Source organism: Argopecten irradians, chromosome 10 (genome assembly GCF_041381155.1).
Source record: "Argopecten irradians isolate NY chromosome 10, Ai_NY, whole genome shotgun sequence".
Taxonomy (NCBI): domain Eukaryota; kingdom Metazoa; phylum Mollusca; class Bivalvia; order Pectinida; family Pectinidae; genus Argopecten; species Argopecten irradians.
In genome coordinates, this window is record NC_091143.1 from 39,662,178 (window position 1) to 39,684,166 (window position 21,989).

Consider the following 21,989-nt stretch of genomic DNA (forward strand, 5'->3'; position numbering starts at 1 on the left):
GTTAATCAGAACTTTTTGTTACTTCAATCACATCTCAAAGGTATTGTTAAAAGCATTCAAACACACCCAGTCAAAGCCATATAAGTATAATGACCCTCCTGCTGCTTTACAATGTCTCCTTTGTCAAGAATAGATTGGCGATCTTAAGGTCTTCTGTACTCCAACAAGATCATCCTAATGTGCATGATTTCGGTTGTCATGTGTTCAAATATCTTATGATTTCTGTTGTCATTGACAAAGGGATAGGATTTCTGTTGTTATTGACAACTGTGTATTTTTTGTTGTCATTGACAACTGTGTATGTTTTTGTTGTCATTGACAACTGCGTATTAATTGCTTTCTGTGCATGTTGTCATTGACAACTGGATAGGATTTCTGTTGTCATTGACAACTGGATAGGATTTCTGTTGTCATTGACAACTGTGTATGATTTCTATTGTCATTGACAACTGTGTATGCTTTCTGTACATATTGTTATTGACAACTGTGTATGTTTTTGTTGTCATTGACAACTGCGTATTAATTGCTTTCTGTGCATGTTGTCATTTACAACTGGATAGGATTTCTGTTGTCATTGACAACTATGTATACTTTTTTTTTTCATTGACAACTGTGTACGCTTTCTGTAGTCATTGACAACTGTGTATGCTTTCTTTTTTCATTGACAACTGTGTATGGTTTCTGTTGTCATTGACAACTGTGTATGGTTTATGTTGTCATTGACAACTGTGAATGCTTTCTGTAGTCATTGACAACTGTGTATGCTTTCTGTAGTCATTGACAACTGTGTACGCTTTCTGTTGTCATTGACAACTGTGTATGCTTTCTGTTGTCATTGACAACTGTGTACGCTTTCTGTTGTCATTGACAACTGTGTATGCTTTCTGTAGTCATTGACAACTGTGTACGCTTTCTGTTGTCATTGACAACTGTGTATGCTTTCTGTTGTCATTGACAACTGTGTATGCTTTCTGTAGTCATTGACAACTGTGTACGCTTTCTGTTGTCATTGACAACTGTGTATGGTTGATGTTGTCATTGACAACTGTGTATGCTTTCTGTTGTCATTGACAACTGTGTACGCTTTCTGTTGTCATTGACAACTGTGTATGCTTTCTGTAGTCATTGACAACTGTGTATGCTTTCTTTTTTCATTGACAACTGTGTATGGTTTATGTTGTCATTGACAACTGTGTATGCTTTCTTTTGTCATTGACAACTGTGTATGGTTTCTGTTGTCATTGACAACTGTGTATGGTTTATGTTGTCATTGACAACTGTGTACGCTTTCTGTTGTCATTGACAACTGTGTATGCTTTCTGTTGTCATTGACAACTGTGTATGCTTTCTGTAGTCATTGACAACTGTGTATGCTTTCTGTTGTCATTGACAACTGTGTATGCTTTCTGTAGTCATTGACAACTGTGTATGATTTCTTTTGTCATTGACAACTGTGTATGCTTTCTGTTGTCATTGACAACTGTGTATGGTTTATGTTTTCATTGACAACTGTGTATGGTTTATGTTGTCATTGACAACTGTGTATGGTTTATGTTGTCAACACTTTCAGAAGTGATTGATAACTCCCTTTTGATTTATGATGTCACGGACAAATTTCTGATTAATTCTGATGTCATTGAAATTTAATTTGTCTATTGATTCGTTTTGTCATTGCCAACTTAGGATTTCTAAAATTACCCTGGCTATTAACAGGCTGTAGACCTGATAAACAAAATGACGATTTCTTTTGTCCATAACAATTGATAATAACTTTACATATTGACCTATTTCTGTAGTTCCGTAACCATTCTTCAATATCTGTTGCCATTGACAACTAGTTATATACATTTCTCTGTTGACTGTGTCATATTGCTTTTGTCATTCCAGTAGACTGTACTAAAGTGTGCTGTCCTATGTATAGTTTGCAGTGACAGAGACAATAACATTATGTACCACCGTTTCAAGTTGTCATCTGGCATCCTCGCTTATTGCCTGTTTTTACCTCGCTTAGAGACCTGACATTGTACAGCAGCGTGAACGCCGGGGGACTGGGTATCAGATTGATTAAAGGATTTAAGGTTATTTATCCTTGGTATACGGTTCTCTGGACTGAATGCCTATTGGCTCCTATGAATTACGAGAAATAAAGATATGTAAATCTGGGATATTAGGGACAAAAACTGGTGTAAACCGATTTATCTTACTCCGACTTCACAGGAAAGTTAATTTGAAAATAAGGTGAAAAATCAATGGTGGTAGGGAGGATTTACTAGAAGCATCTATATCGTTTGAAATACCAATAATGAGACCAATATGCTAAGGCCAAGGAGACCTAAGTAATTGGCTGATTCATTGTGGTCATAGCTAATTTGCGCCTCAATCCTGCTTTTACAATTATGTTTTTGCTTTTTCTTTCATTAATGAATCCATGTTGAATATTTTTTTATAATGATTGGTGGAATACATTAAGAGAGGTGGTATATTAAGGGTGAGATTTAGATGTTTAGAGAAGTAAAATTACATTTGTGATATACAGTCACGCCATATGGCGCTGTAGCCTAAACAACTCAGACACTGTCCTATTAGCAATTACATTGGCTACATGTTCTGGTGGTCTTACTGTTGAAGAATTTCCAAAATAATCAAATCCAGGAAATAATCTGTCTGAAAATCTTACAGTAAAAGTCAGATTGGAATTACAATGACCTTCAGTCTAGATGGCAGAAACAATCCTGGTGTTTGATGGAAACCTTATATCTTTGTGTTTGTGAATCTTTTCAAAATTTTAAGTAAGTGTATGATGTAAAACATGAAGTAAAAAGCTACTGAAGTATATCAATTTTATTGTCTTAGGAGTAATTATTGACACATTTTTGATGGATTAAGTAAAAATCTACTGAAGTATATCAATTTTATTGTCTTAGGAGTAATTATTGACACATTTTTGATGGATTAAGTAAAAATCTACTGAAGTATATCAATTTTATTGTCTTAGGAGTAATTATTGACACATTTTTGATGGATTAAGTAAAAATCTACTGAAGTATATCAATTTTATTGTCTTAGGAGTAATTATTGACATATTTTTGATGGATTAAGTAAAAATCTACTGAAGTATATCAATTTTATTGTCTTAGGAGTAATTATTGACACATTTTTGATGGATTAAGTAAAAATCTACTGAAGTATATCAATTTTATTGTCTTAGGAGTAATTATGGACATATTTTTGATGGTTTAAGTAAAAATCTACTGAAGTATATCAATTTTATTGTCTTAGGAGTAATTATTGACAAATTTTTGATGGTTTAAGTAAAAATCTACTGAAGTATATCAATTTTATTGTCTTAGGAGTAATTATTGACACATTTTTGATGGTTTAAGTAAAAATCTACTGAAGTATATCAATTTTATTGTCTTAGGAGTAATTATTGACACATTTTTGATGGTTTAAGTAAAAATCTACTGAAGTATATCAATTTTATTGTCTTAGGAGTAATTATGGACATATTTTTGATGGATTAAGTAAAAATCTACTGAAGTATATCAATTTTATTGTCTTAGGAGTAATTATTGACACATTTTTGATGGTTTAAGTAAAAATCTACTGAAGTATATCAATTTTATTGTCTTAGGAGTAATTATTGACACATTTTTGATGGTTTAAGTAAAAATCTACTGAAGTATATCAATTTTATTGTCTTAGGAGTAATTATTGACATATTTTTGATGGATTAAGTAAAAATCTACTGAAGTATATCAATTTTATTGTCTTAGGAGTAATTATTGACACATTTTTGAAGGATTAAGTAAAAATCTACTGAAGTATATCAATTTTATTGTCTTAGGAGTAATTATTGACAAATTTTTGATGGATTTCTTTGCTGTTTGTTGACAGAGCTATTGTTTGATTTGATATTGTGAAAAGTATCATTCATGCTAATTGATTAACTGTATTTGAGATGCATTAGAATCTCTTGCTTGCTATAATACATTCAAAACTTTTGTTTGCTGATAGACTTAGACTCTTGTTTGCTGATACCTTCAGAACTTTTGGATAAATAGACATTAAAAATCTATTGTCTTCTGTGATACCTTCAGAACTTTTGGATAAATAGACATTAAGAATCTATTGTCTTCTGTGATACCTTCAGAACTTTTGGATAAATAGACATTAAGAATCTATTGTCTTCTGTGATACCTTCAGAACTTTTGGATAAATAGACATTAGGAATCTATTGTCTTCTGTGATACCTTCAGAACTTTTGGATAAATAGACATTAAGAATCTATTGTCTTCTGTGATACCTTCAGAACTTTTGAATTAATAGACAATAGAATCTATTGTCTTCTGTGATACCTTCAGAACTTTTGGATAAATAGACATTAAGAATCTATTGTCTTCTGTGATACCTTCAGAACTTTTGGATTAATAGACATTAAGAATCTATTGTCTTCTGTGATACCTTCAGAACTTTTGGATAAATAGACATTAAGAATCTATTGTCTTCTGTGATACCTTCAGAACTTTTGGATAAATAGACAATAGAATCTATTGTCTTCTGTGATACCTTCAGAACTTTTGGATAAATAGACATTAAGAATCTATTGTCTTCTGTGATACCTTCAGAACTTTTGGATAAATAGACATTAAGAATCTATTGTCTTCTGTGATACCTTCAGAACTTTTGGATAAATAGACAATAGAATCTATTGTCTTCTGTGATACCTTCAGAACTTTTGGATAAATAGACATTAAGAATCTATTGTCTTCTGTGATACCTTCAGAACTTTTGGATAAATAGACATTAAGAATCTATTGTCTTCTGTGATACCTTCAGAACTTTTGGATAAATAGACAATAGAATCTATTGTCTTCTGTGATACCTTCAGAACTTTTGGATAAATAGACAATAGAATCTATTGTCTTCTGTGATACCTTCAGAACTTTTGGATAAATAGACATTAAGAATCTATTGTCTTCTGTGATACCTTCAGAACTTTTGGATAAATAGACATTAAGAATCTATTGTCTTCTATGATACCCCAGAACTTGTTTGCTGACATAGATTGAAATGTGATTGCTGTATTGTGAATAACTGCTACCATTTGTTAGCTGAGATATTTAATGGATTTGTCGTAGTTACGGGAGGAATCGCGTTGTTTCCTGACAAGGTATATACAACGACAGCGCTGGTATAGTGTTTATACTGCCTTTAGGGTACTGGCAGGAAATGTAACTTTTAATGACCTACATATACAAGTCATGATCGCAGTTAACAAGTTGTTTGCTGCCTGATATACTACTCATTATTGAAGCCAAGTAGATTCAGGACTCGAGCATGCTCAGGACAGCTGTGTTTGGGGACAGCTCCTTGTGAATTGCTGTTGGTATTGGATGTTCTGTGCTGCTGTCTCCATCAGCCGCGGTGTGTCCCCACACTCGTAACCCGTTGAACAGTCCCGAGGATATACTTCGTTCTCAGCGCTTTGCTAATTTGTCAGCATGAGAATAATTACCCAGTGATTATTGGAAACCTCCATCATTAAAAATAGGATTTCATTCATTGTGCATGTGTCAAAAAGGCTTACTTTTTACTAATGTGTGTTTTTGAAAAGAGATTTGTGAGAAACTGTATTTGTCAGGTTATGACAGCTTTTAAAGGGTGTGTCTACAAGGCAAAGCAAAGGTTTCCTTTAGTGCTTTTGTGAAATAGCAAATCCTCAGTGTTTGGGTTTACAGGCCAGAAGCATATAGGATTGTGATCAAAGTAAATTGATTGTGAAAAAGTTATATTTACATTAAATTACTGATATGCCAAGGAAGATTTTCATTGTTTTTTGGAATTGAATATGGCTTTACTGTGGGTTTTTTGTGAAAGACAAACTGTCCTGGTAGCCTAATTTGTGGTCCCCTGTTGAGCAAGACAGCAGTGGGTGTTTTACTTTATGACAGTAGAGGCGAGACAGATTTGATGTTATGGAGCTGGAGTACATTGTCTTGACAAAAGGAAGATTGTTACTATGGTAGGTTGAGAGATTTCTCACCACCACCTTTCTACATTAACACACATGGAGTAGACTTCCCCAGCACATCGCACCCATTACATTGATGCAGAAGGTAAAGAAACTGTCAGGAAACTTTGCAGCACAAATCAGCGGGATGCTCAAGGTTAATAATGACTTTGAGACAAGGTCTCGGACAAGCATCACCTCAATCTTAGAGGACCTGGTCCACCTTAGGAGGTCCTTTCTAGGTGATAAGTTTGACGCTCAGGTAATACTGCATGGTCACTCGACTTCCATTATAGATTTCATGTGTATGTTGATTGTTGAACACTGGGTAGGTATATTTATATTACAGTAGGATGTTGAGTATAGGATATGTGTGTGTATAAGTTTGTAATCTTACCATATATTTATATATCGTGTAATGGGCTGACTGTAAATCTGTGGTGCTTAGAGATGATGCAAATTTTAACAGTTCACTGATGAAGGTTCTATCGTGATAAGTCATGATTTGAATACATCATGATTTACACAATACTATTTCATAAAGTTCTGATCCTAAGTGACACTTCATGTGTGTGTCTTTGAAGTAGACAATTCAGGTAGATCTTTAATTTCATGGACATTGTAGAAGTTAAGTCTTAAATGACTGGTACTAATAATGATTAAGTTATTGAGTATCAAAGGCGTCTTAGCTATACTACCTTCCATACACCTAGATTTAAAGTTATCATTGGTTTAATGCTTTATTTTTGAGATTATTTGTTTAAAGTATATCTGTCATTTCATGTTCTACCACTATTTCTATAGTTCAAGACATGATAATTCAAAAACTTCTGTAAATTAAATAAAGCCATGAGAATTTCTTCAATCATGGAAATGATATGAGTGATAAACTTGAATAATGGCTTTATTTTGAAACTGGCAAAAGCGTAAATGAAGCAATATTTCTAACAATTTTACTTGTGTATAGGTAACTATAGTAAACATGGCCATGTTCCTGACTGTTTTTACCTGTGTATAGGTAACCATGGTAAACATGGCCATGTTCCTGACTGTTTTACCTGTGTGTAGCTATATAGGTAACCATGGTAAACATGGCCATGTTCCTGACTGTTTTACCTGTGTGTAGCTATATAGGTAACCATGGTAAACATAGCCATGTTCCTGACTGTTTTTACCTGTGTATAGGTAACTATAGTAAACATGGCCATGTTCCTGACTGTTTTTACCTGTGTATAGGTAACCATGGTAAACATGGCCATGTTCCTGACTGTTTTACCTGTGTATAGGTAACCATTGTAAACATTGCCATGTTCCTGACTGTTTTACCTGTGTGTAGGTAACCATGGTAAACATGGCCATGTTCCTGACTGTTTTACCTGTGTGTAGGTAACCATGGTAAACATGGCCGTGTTCCTGACTGTTTTACCTGTGTGTAGGTAACCATGGTAAACATGGCCATGTTCCTGACTGTTTTACCTGTGTGTATGTAACCATGGTAAACATGGCCATGTTCCTGACTGTTTTACCTGTGTATAGGTAACCATGGTAAACATGGCCATGTTCCTGACTGTTTTACCTGTGTGTAGGTAACCATGGTAAACATGGCCATGTTCCTGACTGTTTTACCTGTGTGTAGGTAACCATGGTAAACATGGCCATGTTCCTGACTGTTTTACCTGTGTGTATGTAACCATGGTAAACATGGCCATGTTCCTGACTGTTTTACCTGTGTGTATGTAACCATGGTAAACATGGCCATGTTTCTGACTGTTTTACCTGTGTGTAGGTAACCATGGTAAACATGGCCATGTTCCTGACTGTTTTACCTGTGTGTAGGTAACCATGGTAAACATGGCCATGTTCCTGACTGTTTTACCTGTGTGTAGGTAACCATGGTAAACACGGCCATGTTCCTGACTGTTTTACCTGTGTATAGGTAACCATGGTAAACATAGCCATGTTCCTGACTATTTTACCTGTGTGTATGTAACCATGGTAAACATGGCCATGTTCCTGACTGTTTTACCTGTGTATAGGTAACCATGGTAAACATGGCCATGTTCCTGACTGTTTTACCTGTGTTTAGGTAACCATGGTAAACACGGCCATGTTCCTGACTGTTTTACCTGTGTATAGGTAACCATGGTAAACATGGCCATGTTCCTGACTGTTTTACCTGTGTATAGGTAACCATGGTAAACATAGCCATGTTCCTGACTGTTTTACATGTGTGTAGGTAACCATGGTAAACACGGCCATGTTCCTGACTGTTTTACCTGTGTATAGGTAACCATGGTAAACATGGCCATGTTCCTGACTGTTTTACCTGTGTATAGGTAACCATGGTAAACACGGCCATGTTCCTGACTGTTTTACCTGTGTATAGGTAACCATGGTAAACATGGCCATGTTCCTGACTGTTTTTACCTGTGTATAGGTAACCATGGTAAACATGGCCATGTTCCTGACTGTTTTTACCTGTGTATAGGTAACCATGGTAAACATGGCCATGTTCCTGACTGTTTTACCTGTGTGTAGGTAACCATGGTAAACATAGCCATGTTCCTGACTGTTTTACCTGTGTATAGGTAACCATGGTAAACATTGCCATGTTCAGGACTGTTTTACCTGTGTGTAGGTAACCATGGTATACACAGCAATGTTTACAACTTTTTTACCGGTGTTAAGAATATTGTCTTGACATATTTTCACAAGCCTTCCACCTTTGGGTTACGGGTTTGAATCCCATGTGGAGCTTTATTGACTGTTGGGCAATGATTTTTCTATGTGTGCTGCAGCTTACATGACCCTGGCTGTTAATAGGATGTTAAAAACCACACCAAACGTACTCGGTCGTTGATCCTGTGTATGCTTTAGCAAGATATGTATGTATGGCATATGTTTGCATGGACAAAGAGTATATTAAAAGATGGGTACTGAATATCAATTGTTATAAATGTTGATAGACCATTGATATCCTGAAGAGTTATGAAGGTATAGACATTTCTGTGGCGACATTCTGATACTTTGTGTTGATAGGGATAAAGGACTGTTTTTATGTTGACATTTTCAGAGGTCGTGTACAGTTTACTAGAGAATGTTTTTCAATTGGATTCCATTTACCATTGTGCAAGTATTGCGGCATATCAATAAAATGTTCACAATTGTGATGCAAAGTTTTATGAGCTGTTGAGCTTTGCTGGTGAGAGTTAATTTTTGTACAAGTGTATAGTTCAGATATCAAAGCTAGCCTCTCTGTTAGCTCTTCCATCTATGTCTGAATATGACAGAAACTTGATGACTTTGGTGCATGGAATAGAAGATGAGGCGCCATAGTGTACAATAAGTGATCAAAATGACCAACATTCTAGCTCGATCAGCATGTTTGCTGGTGTGAAGTTTAACCTGATAGGTTGGTGGTTTTTCACTAGGTACTCCAGCTTTCTTCTACCTTCATAAACCTGCCATGTCCTAAAATGATACTGGCTGTTATTAGAGCATACAACTTATACCGAAAAGAAATAATCAAATCAGAGGGAAAATGGTGTGGCACTATTGGAGTGCTGTATGTCTGGGTAATTTAGAAGATAAATCTGGTATAGAAATTCTTAATATACACAGCATTCAAAATTGTTCTACTCTGAAGCTGGCTTATAGTTTTGTAATTATTTCTATATAAACATGATATGTAAACGACTATAAAATCTTGTGTTTATATCTGATCGCAGGTGCCCTCGTGTATCTACCCTAACTATTTTTAGCTTGATTTGATGTAGAGGCTTCATATGTGAAGATAGAAAGCGAATGTATTGCCATGTAATTTTGACTGATCTCTATTTGCTTGTAACATCATAAGACCTTTCAATATGGAGTTGTGTATGATCCCATAACCTTATAATTAATCATATATATCAGATAAATTAGCTTACCAAAACTATAAGAATAGGTCTTATCAGCGTCAAACAGGTTATGCCTTTATGCACTTATCATAAAAGATAGTTTTTCTTGCTACGATTATATATGAAAGCATGTGTTTTTTTCTGTGAAGAGCAATGCTGACTTGATGTTGGCATTTTAAATAAACAGCAACAACCCCTGAGGAATATAAACAGCTGTTTAAGAAACATGAAGACCAGCTGATTTCAACAGTAGTTTTTAGGGGATCATGATCATTGGATTATTTTCATTGTCAAGTGAGACATTTTTTCCTCAGTTTAGTTCAGTACTTTGTATTCATAGGAGAAGTGTTTGTTTGTTGGCTATATTTCAAAGTTAGCAGCTGACAGAAATATAATTTAGCAGTACTTCTGTATATAACCTTTAACATATATATTATATAAGTAACCATTTCCTTATCATCTAACTGCCATTCAGGTCTATAAAGAAATTATGTATGTTTCAGAGATGCCTTTGGCATACCATATTCGCTGTAATTAGCACCAAGGGTGTTTAAAAAAAATGTGATAAAAAGGGACACTTAAGTTGCAGGCAAAGACAAAAGCTGTATTTGAACTATTTCAGTAAGTATATTTCCTCTTGTTTCTAGTGAAATAATCGGCGATGAAGTTTAAACACGTGTCTGTAACATGAATTTCAGGTAATATGCGATTAAATACTGAGGCACCTGGGAACTGGGGTTCAGAGGAGTGGGAGCGTTCTCATTCTCTACAAGTTGAGAGGGGCGCTAATTATTGCAAATATTATGATAGGTCAGGACAACAGGTGATAATAAAATAGGAATGCTAAACAAATAAGATTTCATTAATATTTTTGGTTAAATTTGTTTCCATCTTACTTTGATCAATTGATGAATTGTCACAGATAAACACAATTGAAAAATAGTCCAATTGGCCATTTGAATTATTAATAATTTCCTGGCTTCATGTCTGTGGATGTGAAGTAAAATCATACAAACGTTAATTATGGTTCTTATCTTTGAAATTGTGAAACTAAATTAACTGAAGCAGAGCCTGTTTTTTTAATCAGGAAAATGCCACTACCAACAGTAAATGGAACGTTTCTGTGATAAATCTATCCTATTATAGTTTGTAGCCATTCTAGGCCAAGGCAGCCTGTTGGCTTGACATTCTCTCCTGTATGTGGATACTAGTTTTAAAATAGTATTTGTTAGCGATTTATAGATATTGTTGAAAACCAGCTTGAGAAATTGAACTTGTGATAATCCATGTTAGCAGCTGAGCTTTTATTCCGAGTGGAAAGCTTAGGATGTAAAGATGTCTGCCTCTCCTGAAGCCAGATTCCCAATCTCAGTTTAGAATAGTGTAACACTTTCCTCAACAGCTGGGGCTTCAAGTGAATGGAAATAAAAGTACCCTCTTACTCCTACATTTTATTAGATTGCTTTGAGAGATACATTTGTAACAGTAGGATTAAATTGGTTCTCATGTGAACCATGTGGAAAACCAAAACTTCATGTTGGAAAAAATTCTTGGAAATGTATTTCTTCTTTAATGTTCATATTTCAGTTTCATACATTTAAAAACTGAGCAGGATATCAACATTTTTTATGTTTTTACAATAAAAATTAATGTGCATGTGTTTATAAGGGGAAGGCGGATGTTCTATAACTGTCAGTACTCTATGTCACTTATAGAAAATAACTCAAATAAAAAAATACTGAACCTCCCCTTCCCTCCTGCCCTTACACCCCCCCCCCCCCCCCAAAAAAAAAAAATCAAAAAAAAAAATCCTGAAAATGGATTGTTTTAACCTTTTCAAAAATAAAATCAATAATTGATCAATAAGAAAAAACAGTTGATATAAATAGGATAAAAAAAGTAAAATAATGTTTGGCAGCGAGTGTTATAAGGAGTAAATAAAGATTTTCGACAAATTACAATTACACTATGCCTATAAATATGTCCTTAAACTAAAATGAAAAAGAAAAAAAAAAAAAAAGAAATGAAAACGATTTTCCATTAAAAGTAGGATAACGTTTGATTTGCATTTTTGGGTTGTTTCATGCTTAAATACAATTGTCAAACATTGAGGTTTGGACGGGGATTAAGTGTGGTTTTAGATAACTCCTTTGTTCTGATTTAACTTGGCAGTTGATGGACAGGTGGGAAAACAAAGGTCTTAAATACACAACTAGGCTGAATTTGTTTTAGTGTAGTATGCTCAGCTGGTTGTGTTGCCGTACTACAATATAGACACGTTACTTTTGTGATGGATAAATAAAACAGAGTTCTGAGACCAACGTTTCATGATACACTACCATATTTCTGGTTGTTGTCAATGATTTTGTAAGATTGATCTCCAGAAAGTAGCTAGGATAGGATGATAAAGTATCTTATATGTGACATTTGTCGCTCCAACAAACCTAGCTTTCTGGCAAAAGTGCAATACAACATTATAAAGGCAATTATAATGTGAAATTAGCATTGATATATGTATAGGCCTGCAAATATTTCATTCCATTTATATAAAAAAATATTTCGTTACCAATTTGCTAAGTATTCCTTTGTTAATTAGTTTCTAAAGATACATTTGTTTTTGTACTTTTGCTTAATTAATGTTGCTATAAAATCCCTTTTCGTGAAGCAGTGATTCCTAACTGTAGCATTTCTAAAAATAGTTTTTAGCTCACCTGGCCCAAAGGGCCGGTGAGCTTATGTCATGGCGCGGCGTCCGTCGTCCGTCCGTCCGTCCGTCTGTCGTCCGTCCGTCGTCCGTCCGTCCCGTCCGTCCGTCGTCCGTCCGTCCGTCCGTCCGTCAACATTTAATTTAAATCACTACTAGTCATAGAGTTTCGCATGGATTGTGACCAAATTTGGCCAAAAACATCCTTGGGTGAAGTGACCCCCCCCCCCCCCTAGCCCCCCTCCGAGGGGCAGGAGGGGCGGGGCCCAATAGGGGTAATAGAGGTAAATCCTATAAATCGCTTCTTGTCCTAGAGTTCTACATGGATTGTAACCAAATTTGGCCATAAACATCCTTGGGTGAAGGGGAACAGAACAAAAGAAACAATGAACCTGTATTCAGAACATGACTTGACATTACAAACCAGGTGAGCAATACAGGCCCTCTGGGCCTCTTGTTTGGTGATAGAATATTTTGTGTGATGTCCAATTCCCCGTAGGAACTAGATGTGCTTTACTTGTGGAATAAAGCCAAGTGAGGAATTGGTGAAGGGCTTACCCTAGAACATGACTGATGCAATAAAGTTTTGGTGTAGAATCTCAGGAGAGAAATTTAACAGTTGTAAATCCTGCTGTAATTCAGCGGAGATTACAGCTTATCAACAGTACTATAGGAGTTTTACTTTATTTCGAGTTAAATCCTCAGTGTAATTATGTAGGGCCATTGACCAAATTGAGTCTGTAAGATGGTCATATACAATTTTATAGATGTGATGAGGATTTGGGGATTCAGGGTAGAGACAATGGGGAATATTGATGGTGAAGCCCAACAACTGGCTAGAGACTCAATGAGGATTGGTACAGAATGTGTGATCTAGTTCTTTTTATTGTCATCATGATGTGTAAATAGAGCAAACCGAATTCTCCAATAAGTCAGGCGGAAAAAAAAAATTAATCACCCCCTATGACACATAGGGATTTATTTTCAGGACATAAATTTTATAAAATAACCTTTCAATGTAAGTTTAGGAAATACTTATTCGCAGACATGAACTTTAAAAGGATTTATAAACTATAATGTGCTATATAAAATTGTATTGCCTTGTGTTTTATATACTATGAAAAACTAATAGTCATTCAAATAGTAACTTTAAATTGAGTTCCCAGGCAGTCTAGTCAGTACCTGACAGCTTCTATACATAGCCTCAAAAACATACAATAGTAGTCTCTGTCACAGCCATGGCTCTTTCTCTGAGGTCATTGCATATACCTTTAATTACACAAGATTTAAATCACATATGAAGGAATTGGATGAAAAGAGACTGACCAGTGTCTAGAACACATTCTTTCTTATTATTATCATGCTTTCAATTTAATACTGTATATCGATAGTGGTCTTAACGTTAACAATGAAAGTCCTTCTGGAGTTCTTTGGTGATCTAAAAACAACTCAGACTTTCTGTATTACAGTTTGATATTGGTCTTGTCATTTGCCAGATTGGAGGTTTTTTCTCTCCTTTATTTGAAAGTGAAATCACTTAAGCTCCTGCTGTCGTGGATAGAATTTTGTAATTATAATGACTCCAGGGAAATTGTAAAGAAGATAGGATGGACAGCAAATAAAAAAGACCTACCAGATGGATTGGCAGGCTCAGACCTGGTTGTAATCCTGTGGGCTGAAACACTTTGAGAATGTCAGTACTTGTGCATCAGCTTCGAACTACTTTGGGTTGAATACCAACTGTAGATAACTACAAATTTGATGAAGCACACTAGCGCTACATGTGTCAGTACTTTTAAATGCATCAGCTTCCTGGTACCGTTCAGCTTTGAACTGCTTTGGGTTGAATACCAACTGTGGATAACTGCAAATTTGATAAAGCACACTAGCGCTACATGTGGAATTTGCCATTTTCCAGTTGGTATTTATCTTCCCATTGCCAACTGAATGCAGTTCATTGCTTATATTTGCATTTGATAAAGATTTTGAAAGAAAAAATCTTGGCAATAGAAGGTTGTTTAGTTTCTAGTCCTGTTGTGACAATGAATGTTGTTACAAGGTTTCTAGTATTAGTATGTCAATAAAAAGTTTTCAAAGTTTGGCGTCTTGACCAGTATTTTACAAAGTAAAACAAGAATACAAGGTTGTATGGTAGAAGTTCTTTAGGAACAGTATGGCTCTATAGTCAAATTTCTTTGACTTTGTTACCTATTCGAAGCAGTGTGGCCATTAACAACCCAGAGTATCAAATCTGCCGTGACAGCTATTTGTTCTTCTTTATCCAGGCTACCAATCAGACTTAATTTGGCCCTAAAATCAGGTCACAAAGCTTTGCGTAGAATGGCAATTCACTCGCTCATAATCAATAACATGCTAACTGTCAGGTCTCCATCACAAGCCTATCATTTTGTTGGTCGCAAATTCAGGTAATTTTGTGTGTCTGCTACTTAGTTATCTCCAGAATGGTATTGTACGCATTGAAATGATCTATCTGAAATGTTAGACACTGACAAAAGACACAATTTAATGGTGAACTACTGCTTAGAGCAGATGATCGATATATTTAGAACCTAACTAACTCTCATGCTATTTACTGAAGTTACAAGAAACTTCCAGATGAAACATAGAAGTTTAGATGTTTCAGAGAAGTTTTGGCTTCAGTAGCACTCCCATTGATTGCATGATTATGAAATAAGGAAACTGTTGTAGGATTGAAAGTAATTAATGCAGGACTTTTTCACCCATTTTAGTGTTGCCTTTCGTGCAGACTCTAGATCTCAAGTTTGAGTTTGAGTTGGTTACTCAAATGCAAGCTCAAGTTCACCATGCAACTCTCTTTCCAAGTTTTAAGATACATTTAACAATGCTGTTACATGATCCTGAACATTTGTTTGCCCAATTACACAGCAAATTAAGCTAGTGATGATATAGGTTTGTCACATGAAACACCTAAATTGTGGAAACCATCTCTCTACCATGCCCTGAGGAGGTGTCTATAAGTGCATAGAATATGAGCTAACAAGTCTTCGGTCAAGTTTCATTCAACAATTTCTATTGTGCATGGCAGTAGCTATATTGATTGCCTTTCATGCCAATTTTCATGCCTCATCAGCTTTTAATTCTAATAGATTTTTTTTTTTTTTTTTAAATATAGAAAATAAATAGAATTCCACATGGTAAAATGATTCTCCTTTTTTGAAAGGTAGCCTAATTAGAAAGGTTTTTTAAAGGTAGCCTATTTAGAAAGAAAGCCTAATTAGAATGGTAACCTAATTAGAAAGGTAGTCTATTTAGAAAGGTAGCCTATTTAGAAAGGTAGGCTTATTAAAAAAGGTAGCCAAATTTAAAGGTAGCCTATTTAGAATTTAAGCAAAATTTAAAATGTAACCAAATTATAAAGGTAGCCTTTGTAGAAAGATAACCCAATTTATAATTAGAAAGATCTAATTATAAAGGTTGCATATTTAGTAAGGTAGCCTTATTAGAAAGGTAGCCAAATTAGAAAGGTAGCCTATTTAGAAAGGTAGTCAAATTAGAAAGATAACCTTATTAGAAAGGTAGCCAAATTAGAAAGATAACCTTATTAGAAAGGCAACCTATTTAGAAAGGTAGTCAAATTAGAAAGATAACCTTATTAGAAAGGTAGCCAAATTAGAAAGATAACCTTATTAGAAAGGCAACCTATTTAGAAAGGTAGTCAAATTAGAAAGATAACCTTATTAGAAAGGTAGCCTATTAAGAAAGGTAGCCAAATTAGAGAGATAACCTAATTAGAAAGGCAGCCTATTTAGAAAGGTAGCCAAATTAGAAAGATAACCTATTTAGAAAGGCAGCCTATTTAGAAAGGTAGCCTATTTAGAAAGGCAGCCTATTTAGAAAGGCAGCCTATTTAGAAAGGTAGCCAAATTAGAAAGATAACCTAATTAGAAAGGCAGCCTATTTAGAAAGGTAGCCAAATTAGAAAGATAACCTAATTAGAAAGGCAGCCTATTTAGAAAGGTATCCAAATTAGAAAGATAACCTAATTAGAAAGGCAGCCTATTTAGAAAGGTAGCCAAATTAAAAAGATAATTTTATTAGAAAGGTAACCTATTTAGAAAGGTAGCCAAATTAGAAAGATAACCTTATTAGAAAGGTAACCTATTTAGAAAGGTAGCCAAATTAAAAAGGTAGCCTTATTAATTAGAAAGGTGGCCAAAAGGTAGCCTCATTAGAAAGTTAGCCTTTTTAGAAAGGTAGCTTAATACACACATGCAGGTATAACCAGTTCAGCACCAATAAGCCATTAACTCCCATGTCTGAATTCCTATTGATGGTGTGGTTGCATGATTACAGCTCAACCTGCTTTAATCTGATAGATGATCAGAGCTGAGGTAGATCAGGTTAGGAGGCCTACACTGGTGACCATTGATTCTGGTTACAACACTCCATGTACTTCTATTGTTTTTTTTCTTCTTTTATTGTCCTGTTCCAGCATGTGGTGACATGTTGGAAACTTGTCAGATTTTATCTGATTCTACACAAAGACTATAGTTATTGATTTGAAAAGAATGAAAAAAATGGTATTCTCTGATCTTTCAAATGTTAACATCCGTTTGTGTGGTGAGGTTAAATAAGAAAACTGTTTCTGCTGGTAGATTGCACATAACTTAAATGTCTTGTTACATTTGTGAGAAATTATCAAGCTGTTGTATCATGATTTTGTTTCTTTTGCAATGTGAAATAGAACATTTCATTGGTTGTCATTAACTATAGTGATATGTAATACAACATTCCATTGGTTGTCATTGTCAGTTGCGATAGTGATATGTAATACAACATTTTATTTGTTGTCACTGACAGTTGCTATAGTGATATGTAAAACAACATTCCATTGGTTGTCACTATAAGTTGCTATAGTGATATGTAATACAACATTCCATTGGTTGTCATTAACTATAGTGGTATGTAATACAACATTCCATTGGTTGTCATTGTCAGTTGCTATAGTAATATGTAATACAACATTCCATTGGTTGTCACTATAAGTTGCTATAGTGATATGTAAAACAACATTCCATTGGTTGTCACTATAAGTTGCTATAGTGATATGTTTTTAGTTTAAACGTATTTTATTGCAAACAAATTTACAAAAGGATTGGACACAAGTTATTACAATTTATAAAAGCCCTTTCCCAACAACATTGACATATAAATAATTACAATTGCTTTAAATACATATAAAGTTAGATAATGAATAAATATATGAATATATTTTTAGAGAGAGAGAGAGAGAGAGAGAGGGAGAAAGAGGGAGAGAGAGAGCATAACATTTTTATTATGGATGGGCAAAAAATAAATATATATATTGTGCAAAATAATACAAGCAACAATAGTATATATTCAATAAAGCATATACTGTGTAACGATATTGATTTCTCAAAACCTTTTGCTGCCCTTTATAAAATTTTGAACACATATGAATAGTTCCGAATTGGTATTTGAAGATAGTTCTTGACTACCAAGTAGCAGTAAGTCAAGATCTAAGGGAATATTCAAATTTAAATTATTTAATTTCTGAACTAAAATGTTTCTTTCTATATCAAAAAGGACACATTCAAAGAAAAAATGATAAGCATTCTCACATAAATGTCCACACAAACAGCTCGGAGTTTCTGCAAGGTTCACTCGAAATAAATCATAATTTAAGGAACTACACTGGTGCCTGAGCTTAGTATGAATAATATTAATTTTGCGGTCACCGATACCAAAGAAGGGAGGAGGAGAGATATGGTTAAGAGGTTTTAGATAATTTTTGAAAATGGTAATTGAAGCTGACGATCTGACAGAATTGTCTAGGGAGTTCCAACAACGAAGTGTTGACGGTAAAAATGAAGATGAAGTAGATGATAATCTATAATATGGGATTCTATAATTGTTTACAGTTCTCAATGGATATCTAACATTATCTTGAACAGTAGAAGGAAGTAAGGAAGAAAGATATTCTGGAGTTTGATTGTTATGCATCTTATACAAAAGTTGAAGTTTTCTTCTCTTTCTTCTATCCGATAAAGTTTCTAAACCAGTTTCAAATTGTAAGGCATGAACACTTGCATAAGATGGAAGACCCGTGACAATTCTTGCAGCTTCGCGTTGAGCTTTTTCTAACTTTTCAGCTTCTAAAATAGTACAACCATCCCACAATTCACAAGCATACTCTAAGATTGGTAAAATAAACGTTAAGTAAATTCTCAAGAGAGCATCTCTTCTTAATATAAATTTCAATTTTCTCATAACATTTATTTTCTTCATAACTAAAGAGTATATAGCTACGACATGGTCCCCCCATTTTACACTAGAGTTCAAAGTTACACCCAAATGTTTATGACTATCCGTAAAGTCTAAAATATTTCCGTCAAACACAAGTTCTAACATTTCATCTATTTCATTTCTATTTGAGATAAAAAGTACGTCGGTTTTATCAGGGTTAAAAGTGACCAACCAGGTTTTGGCCCACGTATTCAGAGCTTCAAGATCTCTATTTAGGATAGTTTGAATTTCAAAACAGGAAGATGAGGAACATTGGAGAGAGGTATCATCAGCGAACAGACGAGATGCAGAATAAAAAATATCGGATATATCGTTTATGTATATCAAAAATAAAAGAGGTCCTAGGATAGAACCTTGTGGAACTCCGGCATCAATAGAGCTCAATTTGGAGACGGATTCATTTATACAAACCATTTGCTGCCTTTGATTTAAGTAGTCCTTTAACCAAACGATCATCTCACCACCAATTCCATATGACTTTAATTTTACTAATAGACCTTTATGCCAGACACGGTCAAAGGCTTTAGAAATATCACAAAATACAATACAGGTATGTTTTTTTTCTTCAAGCGATAAACAAATATTATGATACATTTCTATTAATTGATAAACAGTGGAGTGACCTGGCAAAAAAACCCGACTGGTATTTATAAAACAAGGAGTTGTCATGAAAATAGTTATAGATATGCTTAAAAATGACACGTTCAAAAACTTTACCCACAGTTGATAATAGAGAAATTGGACGATAGTTCGATGGAGAGTGCTTGTCACCCTTTTTAAATAATGGCATAACTTTTGCTAGTTTCCATGACCTGGGGTATACACCAGTAGTTAGTGACATATTAAATAATATTTCAAGTGGTTTACAAATAGTGTTACAAACATTTTTTAACATATGGTGACTGATTTCATCATGACCCGAGGCCTTGCCGAGTTTCAAAGTTTTTAAGACAAAGACATCTTTAATTTCACTATGATTTAATCTAATAGCATTAAGAGTTTTGTTGGTTTTGAGTGCTACATCGGGGAGAGGGGTAGTACTATCATCAATACGGGTTATATTACAAAAATAATCATTTAACAAATTAGATTTATCTTCATCGCTATTTACTAAATTGTCACTTGTTGGATCAATAAGGGTAGGGATAGTCTGTGAAGTACCACTAGATTTCATAAGTCTTTTAATCAATCTCCAATAAGCCTTGGGGTCAGAACAAAAATAAGTATCGATGATGCCATGCACATTTTCATAAAAAACTTTGACGACTATATTTTTTCATATTGTTAACCTTATTACGTTGTGTTTTGAATTTTTGTATATCTCGAGGATGATTAGAAATTCTTGCTATTTTATGTAGTCGATCCCGAATTCTGATTTGCTTTCTTAATTTTGACGTCATCCATGGTTTGTCATTTGGCCTGATTATAACATCTTTAGTAGGTATACACTGAGCGGCAAAATCTATAAAAAGTATGGTAAACATCTCACATGCGATATGTACGGATTCAGCATTAAGTAAGGAGCTTTCCCAATCATATTCAGATATAAGATTATTTAACTTAAGAAAATCTGCTCTTTTATATAACCAAATCTTACGTTTATACACTGATTTAAAGGCACACGGCAATTTAACACTAACTACACAACCTTCATGATCACTAATATACCTATCAATATTTAAAACGGACGAATCATTATGGAGTACAGAATCACTTAACAGTATCGGATCCAGTAAGGATGACCTAGTTTGACCTATACGTGTAGGTTGCTGTATAACATTTGATAGACTAAAAGAATTAATAATATCAATGAAAACATGATTTTGTGCAACAGTTAACAAGTCAACGTTGAAGTCACCGGTGATGATCAAATTTGGTGATATATCGAAAGCGTCATGTATAGATGCTCGCAAGTTATCCCAGAAAGGTAAGACATAATGTTCAGGCCGATATACGGCACAAATAATAAAATTAGTATTTTTAAGTTTGACTTGTATCCATATAACTTCATCACCCGGATGTTCAAGTCCTACTAAGCGGTCAACTTTTAATAGGTCATTTACGTAGACAACAACACCACCACCAGCAAAATTTCTATCTAATCTAAAAGGAGTGTGAAAACCTGAAATAAGTAAGTCATCTGTACGAAATTGGTCATCCAAGTGACTTTCTGTAATACACAATATATCATATTCACCTGCAATATCTTCTATGTAATCTAACTTATTTCTGATACTTCTTACATTAAGATGAAATACTGAAAGCTCGTCAATACCAGGGCCTGGATTTGATTCAACATCCATACATAACAATAAAAGAATCAACAAAGTTATAGAGAATTGACTATTACGAAAACATAAAAATAATACTCTAATTAGTGAATTAATAAACTTTTTGAAATGGTAAATGTTAACTTTTTGACTTTGATATCTACGTAAACACGATGATGTACAGTTACCACTACTATCATAGTCATCACACGACAGCACAAATTTAAGCAAAAGAAGAAAAATAATGTTTTGATTCACAAACGTTTGTAAGCAGGTAAGGTAGACAAACAGTACACTAGAGTACACAGCTGTTTTAAACAAACTGAAAAAGGAATCCGGTTTGCCAGTAAAGTTTAACCGTTTACCAATATAACATGTTTTACAGTAAAAAGTACCAATGGCACACCTCCACGTATCAGTGCAACAACCCATTATGGAGGGTAAAAATAATAACAAATAGAAAAATATGTGTGAAAATGACCAGAGGTACATGTAACTACAAATTCAAAAAAGTATTGCACCATCCGAAAAATAAGTTGCGCTGGGTAAGAAAGGGAAAAAGAGAGACAAAAGAAATTTGAGAAAAGAGAAAAAGAAAGATGCATTAGGCACAGAAAAAGAACAAGGAAAAACACAGGTTGACTGGGAAAAGATAGGTGAGGGGAATATAAGAGAGGGTACATGGGGAGCCGATACGTGTTCGAGTTGACCTGGGTCGGGGCAACACTTCAATAGTATTTCAACAATAAAAAGGATGTTAAAATAATAGTGTCGTTGAAAAGAGAAAAGAAATA

At 34.5% G+C, this 21,989-nt stretch overlaps 1 protein-coding gene across 2 annotated transcripts in view; it reads left to right on the plus strand.

Moving 5' to 3' along the window:
- LOC138333881 (transient receptor potential cation channel subfamily M member 3-like) overlaps positions 1-21,989 on the plus strand; it is a 156,424-nt gene that overhangs the window by 35,382 nt on the left and 99,053 nt on the right. The window lies entirely within an intron of this gene.